Source organism: Taeniopygia guttata, chromosome 3 (assembly GCF_048771995.1).
Source record: "Taeniopygia guttata chromosome 3, bTaeGut7.mat, whole genome shotgun sequence".
Taxonomy (NCBI): domain Eukaryota; kingdom Metazoa; phylum Chordata; class Aves; order Passeriformes; family Estrildidae; genus Taeniopygia; species Taeniopygia guttata.
Window position 1 is genome coordinate 77,380,587 of NC_133027.1, and position 16,140 is coordinate 77,396,726.

The following is a 16,140-nucleotide window of genomic DNA, read 5'->3' on the forward strand; positions in this document are numbered from 1 at the left end:
AGCATGCCTAGAAGTTATTGTTAAATACTGTGAGCTCATAAACATAACTGAAAATTAGTAAAAAGGAATGGCACAATTGTAGTAGCAACATAGATCATCATCTATGCAGAGGAGGGAAAAAAGAAGTGATTGGGAGAAATGGTGCTGTCTTTTATCAGGAACAGGTTACAGAATGGAACAATAGAACAACTGAACAATGGAATATTGCATTTCATTGAAGAAGGACCTTGTGTACATGAATGTATAGCAACCTCCCCGCTCTCTAAGCACAGAGCTTTGAGTAGTTCTTATATTGCCTCGTTTCATTTTAATGAGAGTTCAAAGAAGAAACCAAGTGACAGAGCAAAATGTGTCCCTAAACAGGAAAAAAAACCCATGTGCAATTATAAAGTTCTGAATGCTAAGATTAGATTGGGTCTTTTGACATAGTTACTGCCTTGTGCTACAGTTTTATATATAGGATACCAAATCACTCACAGAAACAACTTTGATACTCAGCAGTTTTGTGGGTTACAGAATACTGTTGAGCCAACATTTACGTACTTAAATGCTGTTTGCAGAGAATTGCCCATAGACAAACTGACTAAATCAATCATCATATGTGAAATTCAAAGAGAAAAAATAATTTTATGTATGTGCATGTTTCAATCAGTATTTTTGGTCAATATTTGATTGATTTGTGAGTCTTTTTTTTTTCTTGTAAAGCTGGAAGAGATGTGTGTTGTACTTCTTCAAAACAGGAAAAGCTAGCTGACTTATGCTTAGGTATATTATAATAACAAGGAAATCTAGAGATGCTACATCTGTGTTGCCAGGTAATGTGGACTTGGCAAAATGAGAGGATGGCAGTACTGTTCACTCTTGGTTTTCCTGTTTTGTTTTTTTTTTTCCTATTCACACTTTTGACAGCTATAGACTCACTGTGACAACAGAGATGTGTTGAATAAAGGTTTCCAAGACTTGTGTTGGGCCTGATGGTATTACACACTCACAGTGCATGTGGAAAGTACCACAGAGCCATATTTACTGTGATACTAAGTCAGGGCTAGCTCAGGTCTCCAGATTGTTGCTTTCTGAAGTATTTTCTGTGTTTCAACATTCCGAAGAATGTTGAAGAGCTCCCTGTTGATTACAGTTCACTTTGGAATGACTAGAAGTAATTAATTAGTATAGACCCAAAAATAGGAATTCTTTCAGAAGGTTGTCATGAGTACAGAATAGTGGAAAGATCTTCCTGTAGAATTGTGTAAAATTAAGAAAGAGGCTACACTGCTCATAATTGTTCTGGCAGATCAAAGCCTAATTACATTTATAGATGAGGCCTTCAATCCCAGAAACACATTTCCATTCTGCTTTTAAATGCACTTGTGTTCTATTCTTTTTATGCTAATTTTTTTCCTGAAATTAGAAGACTATGAAAAATATGCAACTATATCTAAATGAGGGGAAAATTCTCTCCAAGTAGTTTGAAAATTTCAAAAAGTGAGTGGGCCATTTGTGTTGAGGGCTACAGATTCTAATACGGCCTTGAAATTTTCTGTCCTTCTTAATTCTTCTGAATTTTCTTAATGTGTTTTTGCTGGCCTGCTGATGATTGATTAAACTATGACAGGGGTTTCATTGCAAACTTTCTTCAGTGTGCACTCAGTGCAAATATGGTCTTAATTTCTAGATGTATCTAGGTTTTGGTGCCTAGATGAATTCTGTATTGTCTGCTGAGTCTGGCTCAAGGATCCCTGAAATAGGGAGGTTGGTGCCAGTGTTCTTATACTGACTCATAATATTTTTGTATGACCTATGCTACTCTTTTAGATTAATTTCCAAATTTCTAAATATGAGTTTATCTTGTTTTTACCTTTGCTGACAGTTTAAGTAAGTTGTGAATCTATTGAATTAATTTTTATTCCATGGATGGTTGTTATTACTTTCTTTATGTGCAAACATGTTCAGGCAACAGATTAATTTTACTTAAAATTAATTTCTCTTAGGCTGTTAAAATTCACTGTATTGAGGCCATTAAGATAATTGTGTGAAATATATTTTTGAAAGAGCAGTTGCTTTGTGTGGGTCTGACAGAGAAACTGCAGTACTGCTTGCATGAAATGCATTATGCTGATAAGAAACTCCTCTGACAAAACACTAGTTCTTTTCAGGACATATATAGCATTTCAGAACAAAATTATCTTGAAAATTGCCCCAATATTAGATGTGCCTTTTATTTTCCACCTATATACTTGCATTAGGCAGACACTTGTTGAGTCTTTTCCCCTTGTCATGAGTATAACTCAATTAATATGTTTACAATGCTGTCCATTTTATCATTTGGATCCATCTTTAGGTTGCAGGAGAGAAAATGTGTAAGCAAAAACTTTAAAAAGTAGTAGTTGTTAAAGTGGTGGCAGTGAGTAATAACTTTCACGAGTCTCTAAATCATGACCATAAAAGAAAGGTCAGCCCACATCTTTCATTCATCACCTTTCTAAATTGCTTTGGTGAAAAAATGTTTAGCATACAGAACATCATTACCAAAAACTGTAGTTGAATAAACAGAAGGTGAAGGATAGTAACGGATATTTTCTACCTTCTTCCTTTCTTTCCCTCAAAGGAAAAACAGTGATATTCATTGTTCTACTGGACTACATTTATAGGGAAGTATCAATAGAGACTATGTACTTCATAATTCAGAACTGAAATAGAACGATAATTTGCAGATATTTGTATTGTCTCAAAAAAAGGAGCAAAGATTAAGATTTGATCAACACTTTACATAGTGAAATTACTAGATTAAGAAATGGGAAATTATGGCAGAGTTTCTGTGAATTCTTTTTTAACAGTAAAAATGTCTCAGGAAAATAAAATTGTAAAGGAAGAATGGAAGTTGTTAGATTTATTTTTTTTTTTTAAACAACAGGTGGCATACCAAATATATGGTATGGTCCTTAATGGAAAGGTGGGATGTAGTTCCTTGCCATTATTTCTTGGTTTTGTTTTAATTCTATTTATCTAAATCTTTATGGATCTGATTCTCTGAAATATTATCTGTAATACATTTATATTTGTCATTATCAAGGTCACAGAGCTATTTAATTAATCATTCTGGGTTTCCCTAATCTCTTTTTCTTTTTCAAGGTTTTACACTAATTGTCGTTCAATATGTTGGAGGAAAACTTGAATGTTTCATATCTGGTTACAGTTTTCATCACAGATGAACCTCTATACTATAGGGGATGCAGAATTATTCCTGTGAGGCATGGCGTTTCTGTGTGATGGGAGGAAAAAAAAAAACCAACTGAGTTGCATTATGGCAGCAAAGGCCCCGTGAAAGTAAATAAAATGGTTCATCCTAAGGAAAATAGCACCAATATAGTCTCAAAGAGAAAGACAATAATTTTAGGAGTTATTGAAGCAAAAGTACGTATGTAATTCCTTATGTATCCTTGGATCAACACTCAATGCATTTACAATTCCTTGAAGTTTTCTTATGTGCTTGAAAGTAAAGTGTTTTTAAAAAATCAGTAATAAGAAATGCAGTAGAGCAATACAATTTTGTCTCCTCATTTAGACTAAATAAAGTAGTAAAAGTACCTGTTCCTCAAATGAATAATTTTCCTCATATACAGACCAGGTTGTTTTTTCTTTTTTTTCAGGTAAAATATTGGCTCTGTTGATTTAGTGAGAATTATACCACTGATTTTCTATGAGCCAGTATTCTCCCTCTCGTTTTTTCTCCCATTCATTTCCCCTCTCACTTATTCTCTCCCTCTTCTTCTCTCTCCCTTTTCCTCATACAAACAAACAAAATCCTTACTGTCCTGGGGATGCTTCTCAGCTAGTGTGAAATGATAGACCTTCCATCCATAGAGGTAATGGTTGTGATTCCCATTCCTGTGGAGTCCAGTTTTCAGTGCTGTTTCTGAATGAATTGGTCAGTGTTTTATTCACTTGTATTGCTTTTATTATTATCAATTTCCCATAGTTCAAGCCACTTTTCCATTTTCCACTGCTTCCATTCCTGCTTTTCCCAGTTAATTCCAGGACTTTGAAATCTTCTTCCCATCTATTATCGGTTGCCTATTAAACCAGCCTAGGGAAATTTGTACTTTCTTAGGCAGTCTAAGAAATAATGGGGAGAGAATGACAAAACACAGTTGCCTTGTGGATCTACTCTATCTGCCAATTGAGTGGGAATTTCCTTCTACACATGGTTCTGTCTTTTATTGTGTGATATGCTTCTGTATCATCTGGTGACCTCCTTGTTTCCTGATCTCCTTGTATGAAACCAAGATATCTATGTGTGCTAATGTATAAAAGGTCATCACCTTATTTTAGGTAATTTTGAAAAGGTGAGTAACTATTGACAGATTTTGGGTGATGAGGTTACACTTCTCATGAAGAGATGTAGAAAACCCCCCAATCCTCTAGTTTTGTGGTAGAAATAATAACAAAAAAAAGTGATACCTATAATGAAACATCTTTAAACTGCAAAAACATTTCTAATACAGTTTTTCCCTATTAACTATTTGACATAAAACAGTACGATGGAATCATATAAAAGTTTTATTGTCATATATTTGGTATGCATGATATACCAGAGTTCTGACTTAATGATTTCTTATGCAGCTCATACCAAATTATCCTTTAAAATAATTTTACTGTGCTACTGTGCCACTTTAACATAGCAATCTATTCATTTGTATCTTTCATGGTATGCTGCAAATTGTGTGTACAAAACAAATAAATGTATGCAAGTATGTTTAAGGAAAGAAAATAGTATCTACTCACCTCTTTAACCGATATCATATAACCTTTATTCCTGCCTTATTTTCATTACCCTAGGTGGTAATTTTGGGTCTTTGTTTACTATTTATCTTGCAGCAGTGTGTTTATTACTACAGTTAAGGCACATCTAATTTAAAGTGTCAGAGCTTTAGGAAAGGAAGAAACAATCCAATTTTAAAGCATCTTAATGTTTCTACTGACAGAATCTTATAGCAAAAACATCTCAAAGACCATAAATGGCAATAAATAAGTTAAAGTGACCAATTAAATATTTACCATTCTTAACATTGTTCTTTATGAAAGTGCCCCTTCTTTATAAACAGTGAAAACTGCAGTGCCTTTCTTATGAATGTACTAAGATGTTTTGCTTCATAATATTAGTGTATTTGTTTCTGGAACTAAGTATTAGTGGAAACCTTTGTTAGTTTTCTAAAAAGAATTTCATTTTTTTTTTTTTTTTTTGCTATGACAAATAAAGGAAGTGAGCAAGTGGTGCAACAACACAGCACAGTAGTGGTAACAAGGGGAAGAAAGGGTACATGCACATGCCATGCTGAGTATCAGAAGTCCAGAAGAATTGTGGGAATTTCAGATAAAAATGCTTCAGGTAGACCTGAACAGTTTGACAAAGAAGATTATGCTTATTTATATGGTTTACTAATCACTACCATTTTTACTAAATGTGGTGGTGATTTGATGAGCAGCCAAAGAAAAAAATTCATGGCAAGGCTCATGAAGTACCTGAGTACTTTGTCCTACCAGGCAGGAAAGCAAGAGATAAGAAAAAGGGTGAGATATACTACAGATGACTGCAAAAGCATGGAAACTCAAGGAATTGAATTGCAAAAATATATGAATTGACAGTAACCACTGGCAAGCCCATTATCTAAAGCAAAACAAACAAAACCAAACAGTAAATTTTCAGTGTCTTAATATCACTTGCACTATCACTTAAGACTATTTGTGGATGATATTAAGAAGTACGTTTAAGGTCTGGCACCTAAAATAGTAGAGATGAACATGTTATCACTTTTAAAAGAGATGTGATTACATTACAGAAATCAACCTTATGTGGTAGACCCACTTAGTGAGTCATCAGACTCATGTGATTCTTTAAGCCTATCATCAGATAAGATTAAACACTTTTATCTTGCAAAATCATATTTTTTTAAAAAATTAAAAAGACTAGAAATTTATTCAGTAAGTTAAAATAAAAAAGATATTAAAATAAAAATCCAAATTGAAGAGCAGCAATCCATGCAGGTCTGTTGTCTGGGAAACCAATTTAGGAAATACTTCAGCTCATTTACCTGACCTGAGCTATTCAGTGAATGCATTGCCTGCAATACTAAGTTGAAACAAAATACTAAACTTGCTCAGTGTACTTAATATTTATTACTATTTTTCTTGAAGGCAGATACTGGGAATTGTTATCCTATAATACGTCATAGCAACTGAGGAATTATGTAGGGCCGAAGTGTGTGCAATTCTAAGTACGTTATAGGAAATCAGATTTGGGGAGGTTGAAGCGCTAGCCATTGGTTTGGTGGGGTATATTTTCAACTACAAATGTTGGCCATATAAGCACTATTCAGCCAAGTAAGCATTTAGCCTTATTATGAATTAGAACTACAAGTTCTGATTTCAGAAGAGTGGAGAAACTGGATGCAGTAACATATAAGAGTTTTAGTACCTACACTATATGCTTGCAATGATTTGTGCACTTGCTTTTCAGAGGACCATTCTGTAAATGCCATCCTTTATCACTGCAGAGGTAATAAAAACAGCATCCCCAGAAGTGTTCATTTCCAATGGAATTCATTGCTGATCTCATCTATTTAAGTGAATGCAAATGAAAGCTCTCTCTCCTGTTTCTCTGAAAGATTGATGCATTTCTGACTCGTGAGCAATGCTCAGTGTCAGTCTTCAGAGACAAATGGAGGAAGATTGACACAGAATGGGTTCATGCTTCAAGTAGCCACAGGATTTAATCTCCTTGCATCTCTGGGTGTATATATGTCAGTCATAAAGCAATCTTTGAATTACTTATCTCCTGACATAATTCAAATCTCTCAGAAATGTTATTTTCCTATTAAAAAGAAGGATTGGCTTTGCAAGGCCCCAGTGGGCTGTAGAAAATACTGAAAAAATAGCTATCAATAAATAAATGAAATATAGAACTGGAGAAAGAGCTAATTTTGTTCACATTTATGGAAACTTCCATATGTTCTGTTGTTTTCACTGCATTAGAGACTTCCTTGCTACTTCCATTGTAATGTAAGTTAGTGTGATGTATTGTGTATTTATACTTAAAACTAAAAATTGAATTTTTCTAGCAGCAAAGAACAGCAACAGCCCTGCAGGATAGAAACCAACTCACTAGTTAGGCCACTACCTGCCATTTTAAAGTTGCGCTGTACCAGAGGCTATTAGTCAACACCAGGGTTTTTAGTGCTGCTTACTTAAGAGAAGTTGCATTAGAGTCCAAAAAAAGAGAGCATTTGAGAGTGAAATCACCTTTCCTAAAGTGAGAGAAGGATGAGGTTTGCTTTGGAGGCTTGTTTTGCCATTGCCCACTTTGAAATCACTTTGTGGTAGGTTTGTTAGGTGTTTTTTGAAATTTTCAGCATGCCAATGCCTTTTTAAAAGATGCATACTGGGGACAGCATGAGGGTCCTATTGCTGAAGAATTGTATGTCATGCCCTGACTTCATAACACTACAGGAATGAGACTGAAATATGCTTTTTAAAGTCTTTATGATTCAGTAATCCTCATAGTTCTGTAACTTTTTGTTGGTTTTTTGCTTCCATTTTATTGAGGAAAATGTTAAAGACAACATGACTTATTTGGCTGTGTTAGGCTGGAAGCTTCCTGCAAGAGTCAGAATAAGCTTCTGACATTCACTTATATTTCTGATAGAAATATTTTCATACTAATTATTTTCTTGACCATTTTTTGTTGTATTAGTAATTTATATCCATGTGACTTGATTTATTGGAATGCATTAATTAATTTTCAGCCACTTATTCTGGAATGTGGGCTCTGATTTTGATCTGAAAGAGCTGCTACACCCTGCTGCTATGAGTCCAAGTGACTTACAGTGCAACCTGCCTATATTGCTGCTTTTGAATTTAAGTCTACTCTTATGTAGACTAAGTGAGAGGTCCTTTTCAGTTCTTGTGTAATCAAGGTACACTGACTGTGCAAGAAGTCCTCTTTCTGCACACCCTACTTTATTCACTTCTTATTCAAACTTTTTGGTTGTTGTTTTTGTTGTTTTCAATTGAGTTTACTGTTAAGATTTTCTCCAATGCAGAGTTCAGGTTGATGATCTGAGGTCTCACATACCAGTTTTCGCAGACTTCCTGTCCTGGGGCTGAAAATGTATGAGTCAAACTTGCAATCCTTTTTATCAAACTTCCATTTAAACTTCTGGGCTTTGATGTGTTTGTTAGTTCTGTGCTTTACATCTTCTTCAATTTATTCACTTTTATGTAAGAAAGGTCAAATGCTGTACATAAAGGAATGTTCAGATTTTGAACTGAGTGCAGAAGAACCGTGCTGCTACATTCTTCCCTCCTGCCTAGAGCAGTCTTCCTTTCAGTTCACTGGGAAGATGTGCATTTTGTTATGCAATATGTAGCTGGTTAATGCATAAAGCTTGCTCCCAGTTAATTTTCAGGTGTTGTTTTGGAAACAAGAGAACCAGAAAGCAAAGGCATATGTTAAGGATGAACACATACATTAGGATGCCCATAAGGTGACTCTGCCTTGGCAGTGGAGTTGGACTAGATCCCCAAAGGTTCCTTCCGACCTTAACAATTCTATGATTGCTTGATATTTGTTTTCAAAATAACAACCAAACAAAGACTTTTTCTTGCCATTGCAAAAAAAAAAAAAAAAAAAATCCCATCTTTGTTAGTTTTGGAATTCAAAGTTACATTTGGACTGTCATGGTTTGTAACTAATTTTACTTAACTCCATTCTGTATTTCCTGTCTGTCCTAACACATGAACACAGAAGATACAGAAGATATGCACAGATGAATAACCATGGGTTTGTTGCTTGTACAATAAGAAAACTCTCTGGAAAGATCTTATTACAAAGTGACCTAGTCTTGTATGATAATGATTACATTGCAACTGCAGGTTGGTTGCAGTTTCATATAACTATTAAAGGTGGCAGCCCTTTATAGTTTCCTTTGGAGGATGCTGTGCTTTCAGAATGTCCTATGTAGCCTGCATGTGTTGAATGTACAGTGTATATATATATATATATATATGTATAATATGTACACATATGACTTTCTAGTCTTTCTAGCTCCCAGCAGAAAGTCAGCCCAAAGCCAATGTTTTGTTTGCCCTGTTGTAGGTATTTGGAAGATTTAGGAGGGAACTTTCATTGCAAGTTATTAATATTTACTGGTTGTTTTATTCACAGTAAGTATATATCTTAACTGCATCCTGTACATATCTTTCAGATTTTGAATAATTTGGGCATCTGCATTAGGGTTGATCAAATGCTTTCCAAAATGGTTAAACACGTGGTTCAAGAAGGACATTTCCCATTATTATTATTATTCACTAAATATTCTGGTTCTAAAGGCTTTTTATATATTACAGATTCTGGTAATAGAAAGCCTAGTTGTTTCAATTTCTTTTCATGCTTCAGAAACTAATGGTGTTCAAATTCTAGATGAAGAGAAACAACCTGAAGGCATTAGGTGGGAGTTGCATTGCTTTAGATTGGAAGCAATCATTTCCCCATCCTTTGATTTTATGCTGGTTTTCAATTGCTAACGGTTGTCAAGAGGAGAAGATATGGAATCAAGCTGTAGAATATAATACCCTGGCTTTTTCTAGGGTTTGTCACATAACTGAACACCAAATGAACACAATCTCTATATTTTCCAGGCTTAAGTAATGTGGAATTAATCTGTGAACAGCTGTATTCGCTCAAATATTTCTTTGGAATATGGTTTTAACAGAAAAGAGCAATTGTTCAAAATAAGTGTATTCAAACAGAGAATTGTTTAGGAATATCTGGAATTGAAAGTACTTAACACCTGAGACATGAAGCATCTAATGCTTCTGTCATACCAAAACAGCAGCAGAAATTCATCATGTCACAGAGGCATCTCCTTTCCATGCTCTGGCCAGCCTTGGAACCTCTAAGAGATACATCTTATGGGGATAATTGCTGCTAGACGTGCAGGAGGAAGAAACCTCAAAGTATACCCTGATTTACCCTATTTTTTTTTTTATTTTTTTTTTTTTGGATAGGGTAGTTGTCTTGCAATGTGAAGTAATAGCTGACAGTGGTATATTTTCCCTCCTAACTACAACCATAAAATTCAAAATAAATTTTAATTTAATGAACTTTAAATAGCTTTAAATAAAATTGAGTTGGCAAAAATGTGTGATAATTTAGCTCAAAACATCCTCTTTCTCCCAGATAAGGCTCAATTAATCTGCATTTTCTGGATGTAAAAAGTGTCTTTTTATCCAATTTCAGGGTATTACATGCTAATACTATTTTAGCATATTTTGCTACAAATTTATAATGCATAAGAACTGAGTCTTGGTAAATGCTGAGAAAAGACTAGTTCAGAAAATAGTGAAATTTATGAAAAATAAATGAGGTTGGTATGCTTCTGTTACAAACAAACAAATATATAATTTGTTGCTGCAGGTTTGTTGATAATTCTTTCCTAAACTAATGAACATCAGCTAAATTGCTTACCTCAGTTGTTTGTTTCATAGTCCAATCACCCTCCGTGCAGACACTCTTCAGTACTCATACTACTGTCTTCCTTTTCAGCATGTGATGTATTACTGTTCACTTAGTTACTAATTCATTGAACTTATTGATTTTAAACAAATATTGTCTCACCTTCATCTTGGCAGAATACCTATATAATTTAAACTATTTTACTTCTGCCTGTGTTGGAAGTGTTGGGTGACTTTTTTCTCAATTCATAGACAAGACGAAATATGAAGAACATGCAGACTTTAGGAAGCCTTTGAAGGGCTTATTAAATCATCAGGATAACTGCAACAGATATAGTAATATTATGTTCTGTTGCAAAATACAAACTATAGGTTTATCTGGATGTTATCTTTTCAGATAAAGGTGTGCCATTCCTTGTGAAAACTTTGCTATTTCTCTTCAGGCTAGATAACAGGGACCTTCATGTCAAAATATTGAAGTGTCTTTTTGAAAACAGCTGAAAAGTCCTGCTTATTCTTTCTGAAAATATTCAGGTTTTTTTTATAAACATCTCACAGTCACTGAACACATCTGGCATTTTCTCCATTGGGTATTTCTCTTCAGAAAGAAAAAAATGTCATATTTTTTTAAATCTGCTACCATGCTTGGGCTGTCAAGTATTTCAGGAAAAGAAATATATGCTTAGATACTAATTTATATTTGGATATGATTGAAAGTCAGTGGAATTTAATAGGTTGCACATCTGCTGCCACATGCTACATGGATAGTCCTCTTCCATTAGAAGTACATGTTGTTTTGTTTACTTGTCTCACTTTTGAGGTGGTTGAAGCATAACTATAGCATCTTAATTAAAAAAAAAAATCATATAGGAACTTGACTTGCTATTAGCATATTTAGTAGGGTTTTTTTTCTAAGTAGAGAGACTCTGAGCCAATACTATCAAAATATGACTCTTAGAGCAAGCTACCAAAGTGCAGGATCTAGGGGAAAGACCAAACTAAGACTTGAATTTGAAGTGATGTGAAAGATGGGAGATAATTAGAATTCATGTGATCCTATTCAGTCCTTTGTTAAATCCAAGGAAAAAAAGGAAGAAAAAAAAATACAATTCTGCAACATATCTTGAGAGGGTCATGGTAGCCATCTGCTTACTTCATACATTTCTGGGGCATATAGTGATCGCTCTTAAAATTTGCCCTCTGCTAATTAAAAATAAATAAAGAAGTATTTTATGCTGATATTCATTAACAGAAAGCATTTTTTTTATGCAATATTAAAGTCTAAGTAACTTCTCTTCAGAGCTAGTTCTCTTTTCAATCAATAGAAGAAAGACAGCAATCAAAGAAAATATTCTCAGACTTCACTCTTCAGGCCCAGCAAGATAAAACACGACCTAAAATTTTAGTAAATTAACATGTGCTCTTGTTCTTTTAAGTAGGTTAAGTAAGTAAAAGAGTTAAATATAAATTAAAATTATTTATTGTAACTGGAGACTCTGGAGAGTCTTTGACCCACTTCTACAGAGTTTGCTCTTAAAAATTCCCACACTGAGCTCTGGTCTCTGGAGCTCATATTGCCACTTTTTTGTGGACCCTCATTCTCCAGGCTTGCTTTGGCAGATGGTTTCATTCTCTGCTGTCTCTCTTCCAATTTCAACCTGGTCAATCAACACTTGTTGTTCTTATGCCCTCACTGTTCTGGTCCCTGCAGTTTCTAGATGTCTGCCAAATATTTTATCAGTTTTACCATGTCACAATGAATGTGTTTATATTATGTAATTATGAAATTGCTTCCTTTTTTTGGTTCAGTGAAAACTATCCCTCATTAGACAATCATTAGAAAGTACATATAAATTTTTTTGTTTAAGTGCTAAATGTCTTTCTGTAACAGTGTTGGCTATTGTTTGTATGGCATTAAGTGGTTATTTAGTCTGCGATTTCTAATAGCAGGCTTTAACTCTGGTTAGTATCAATTATTTCTTCATTATTAGCAAATGTCAGGAAATAGAAATGTATTCCTTAGTGTTTCCCAGTAAAACACATTCTAATGCATGCAAAAACACTATTATACAAAGCATTTACAATTTCCAAATATATTTCAAGTTAAAAATTTTTTGATGATATGTCTGGTTATTTTCATGATGAGTTTCCATACCATGCAAAATTCTGGTGGTACACATGGAAGACACGCGTTATCGCTCAGGCTGGCACACACTTGGGTGTCTTGCTGATTTCAAGGACCAACACTCCTTGTTTACAGTGTGACTCCAATATGCAGTGGATGTCACTTGGCATCTTCACATGATGAGAGCATAGAGCAGCATCCTGCTTTTTCCAGAGCATTTAGAATTCTCTCAATGAACAGCTTAAGGATGTTTGTTAAGGAGCTACCAGCTGAGTATCCATGTTAGGTGAGAGGATAAAGGCAACTGTGTCCTGTACCTGAGGTACTACAGTAACGAGCTCCAGGAACGCTGCCAATGGATAAACTTCTGCTTCAGAAACAGATGAAGAAACAGCCACTGCAAAACTGCCAGCCTACTTTCCAGGCTATTCCAGTTTTAATTATCTCATGTTTTGGATTTGTGTAAACACAGGGTTAATAATATAGAGATGTTTTTGTTGTTGCTGAGTAGCGCTTACACAGCAGAGAGCCAAAGCCCTCTCTGCTTTTCTGTCACACTGGTGAGGAACTTGGGAGTGCGTGGGTGGTTGGCAGGAGACACAGACGGTTTGGGTGATCCCAACCAACTGAAGGGATACTCATGACCATATGGCATCATGCTCAGCAAAGCAGAGGGGGAGAAGAAGGAGAAAGTGAGGGACATTTGGAGTAGCCATCCAAGTAGCCATTCCAGTGAAGCAGGCTCTCATGAGAAAATACTTGGAAAGAGGCAGGGAACAGGATAGCTGATAGATTCTGTGTAAGCCCTGATCAGCAATAACAAAAACAGCTCTCTATTATTAAACCTGTGTTTTGCACAAATCCAAAACACAGGACAACTCAAATTTGAATAGTCTGGAAAGTAGGTTGGCAATTTTCCAGCTGTACCTAATACTTTGTATACATGAAGAATTTATTATTTTTTAAGACTAAGCTCCATTAAGGATTTGTTTGGAGGCTCCTCTTCTATGCATTTCTTCCCTGCCCTGGTAATAGAGGACCCAGTTCTGGTGTAGCACATTAATCTAGTCCTTACATCCTTACTGTGCCAGCTGTTTGAATCTATGGTCATGGCCTCCAGCAGGATAGGAGGAGAAAGCCTTTTCTCTTTGGTGATCTTTCAAATATTTCCCACCCTGCTGCCTTTTCTGTTTTGTTTTGCAGCACAGGGTCTCTATTGCAGTCTCCTTTAGAACCCCAGAGTGTTACTTGAATTTCATTGAAGTTTGGAAATTAACTGCCAGTTTATTTGTTTTCTTAAGATGTTATTTAAGGTTCAAGAAAAGCTCTCTTTTCGATCATTGACAAAAGAATCCCTTCTGGTAGACTTCTGTTCTCATCTCTAATTCAAGAAGTACTTTAGCCATGGGTGATAGCTTCCTATCTAAGTGTTCTAAAAAATAGTTGTAAAGCTACAAAGATTCTTCTGTTTGTAGTTACCATATCTCTTTGTGTGGCAATTTAGCAGAAAGGGGATTATTTTATTCAGAGAAGCATTTTCCCTAGAGCTGCAGAGCTGGTACTGGGGTCTTTACACTCAGGGAAGTCTAAAGCAGAGAAAGGTTGCAGCATACCCTGTCCTTTTTATTTCAGTGAAAACTGAACACAGAGGGCAGACACAGCAAGGTTAAAAGAAAGGTTGAACCTGCAAGGTTAAAGGAAAGCATGTACCGAGTAAATAAAAATGCAATTAAAAAAATACACACACATACTAAAAGTGATAAGCCAACCTTCCTTTATTCTTTTTCTCAGTCAAGAAAAAAGTGTGACCCTAAACCACTTCACCTTAAGGATAAACCAATTATTTTCATGTTTGAATTTCACATTTAACTGAGTAGAGTTTTGTGGTCTGTGGTGGATTTCTTTAAGAGAGGAGAGCTTGAAATTATGGAGTCTGTTATTCTCATGGAGTAGTTTTTCATTCAAATGAGCAGCATCAAAGTATTTCATATTCTAAATTACGTTTTATTATTAATATGACTTGAGTAATTTCAGCATCCACAGCAAATCAGTTGTGATTTCCAGGGCAAGAATGAACAGGTCAAAAGGACTCTCCACTGTTGGAAAAATAAAAGGTATCAATGGATCTTGAGCAGCTTCCAATGGAGCCCAACTCTAGCAGAAAGAAAAAAAATCTCAATACAATCCTAAGTGTTTATTCTTTGCAGGTCATCTCTGTAGCAGAAGCAAAGGAAGTGGGAATTTTTGTTTTTTTTTTACATGATAAGTGTCTGTTCATAAAGCTATAAAGTATGAAATCTTGGAGTTCAGGAAAAAATAAAAGGTTTGCTGATATGGTATTCTTATTTTTATCAATAAGGTATTTTGATATATGTGCTGGCTCGATGAAAGCTGCTCAATTGAGAACTTGTTGTCAGTTATGAAAATAAAATTAGGTTGTTTCTTTTTTTACAGTGCTATAAATGCATACACTTTGTAAAAACAAAATCCAGCCCTGCTTTCTTACTCTCCCAGAACTGAATTTTGCATATTAAATCCTTGATTCCACTCTAAATGGATTATTTTTGAGACATTCTTATACTGGTAAATATAAAATACTTATTTTATTGGACTGTTGGATGAAAAAAAAATCATCAATTGGAGTAAATTTTTAGTGATACTGTGTTGTGGACAATGTAATGGGGTTAGCAAAACAGAAACAATTAAGTGTACATCTGGCAGCAGTGAAGCTTTAGAAATTCTTGTAGCGAGTCTATTCACCTGTCACTTGTTAACTCCTTGGGTGCTGCAAGTGGCTCTGCAAAAATGTGGGGCTATATTTGAAGGTTCCATGTGAAGCTGGTCTCACAAGAGCCAAGTACATATTCAGACCTTTACAAGAATAATTAGAATAATTGCAAGACTTTCCAGATCTTTTCAGTCAGCTGAAATTATATGTTAAATTAAATTGCTAAGGGATTTTTTTGTTTGGGTTTTTTTTTTGTTTGTTTGTTTGTTTGTTTTTTTTTTTTAGGTGCAGATTACTTTTGAGTTATTGCTTTAACTCTAGTCTCCAAGTTGATTCATTACAGCTTCTTTCCCTTACCTTTTCTTGGGCCTCTGGTGCTTCTTACTTCATCCTTTTTCAGTGAGCACATATTTGATGCTGAGTTACATTTTCTGTATAAATGTTTGTTGCATTGTCAAGTGTAGGGTCCTAAATCACTTGTTCATACATGGAACTTTGAAAGAAAACATTTTCTCTGTCTGATCACTGTCTGAAGTGGTTTCTGGCTGGCCTGTTCCAGGAAAGGTAGAGGAAGAGCTTTTTAAGCACAAAAAAGAATGTTGTATCTAAATCATGGGAATAAGGCAATGATGAAATCTTTATTTGTTGGACTCCCTTATACTATGGCACCATGCAAAATTGAGGAAGATCATGAAGTGTGGGTTTCTTATGTTCGTCTAGAGATTCTAGGGTTTTAAAAATTTTATTCATCTGTTTCAGACTGTTAGTGCTTTTAGAA

General features: G+C 35.0%; 1 protein-coding gene across 7 annotated transcripts in view; it reads left to right on the plus strand.

Moving 5' to 3' along the window:
• Positions 1-16,140, plus strand: part of PRKN (parkin RBR E3 ubiquitin protein ligase) — a 709,059-nt gene that overhangs the window by 133,914 nt on the left and 559,005 nt on the right. The window lies entirely within an intron of this gene.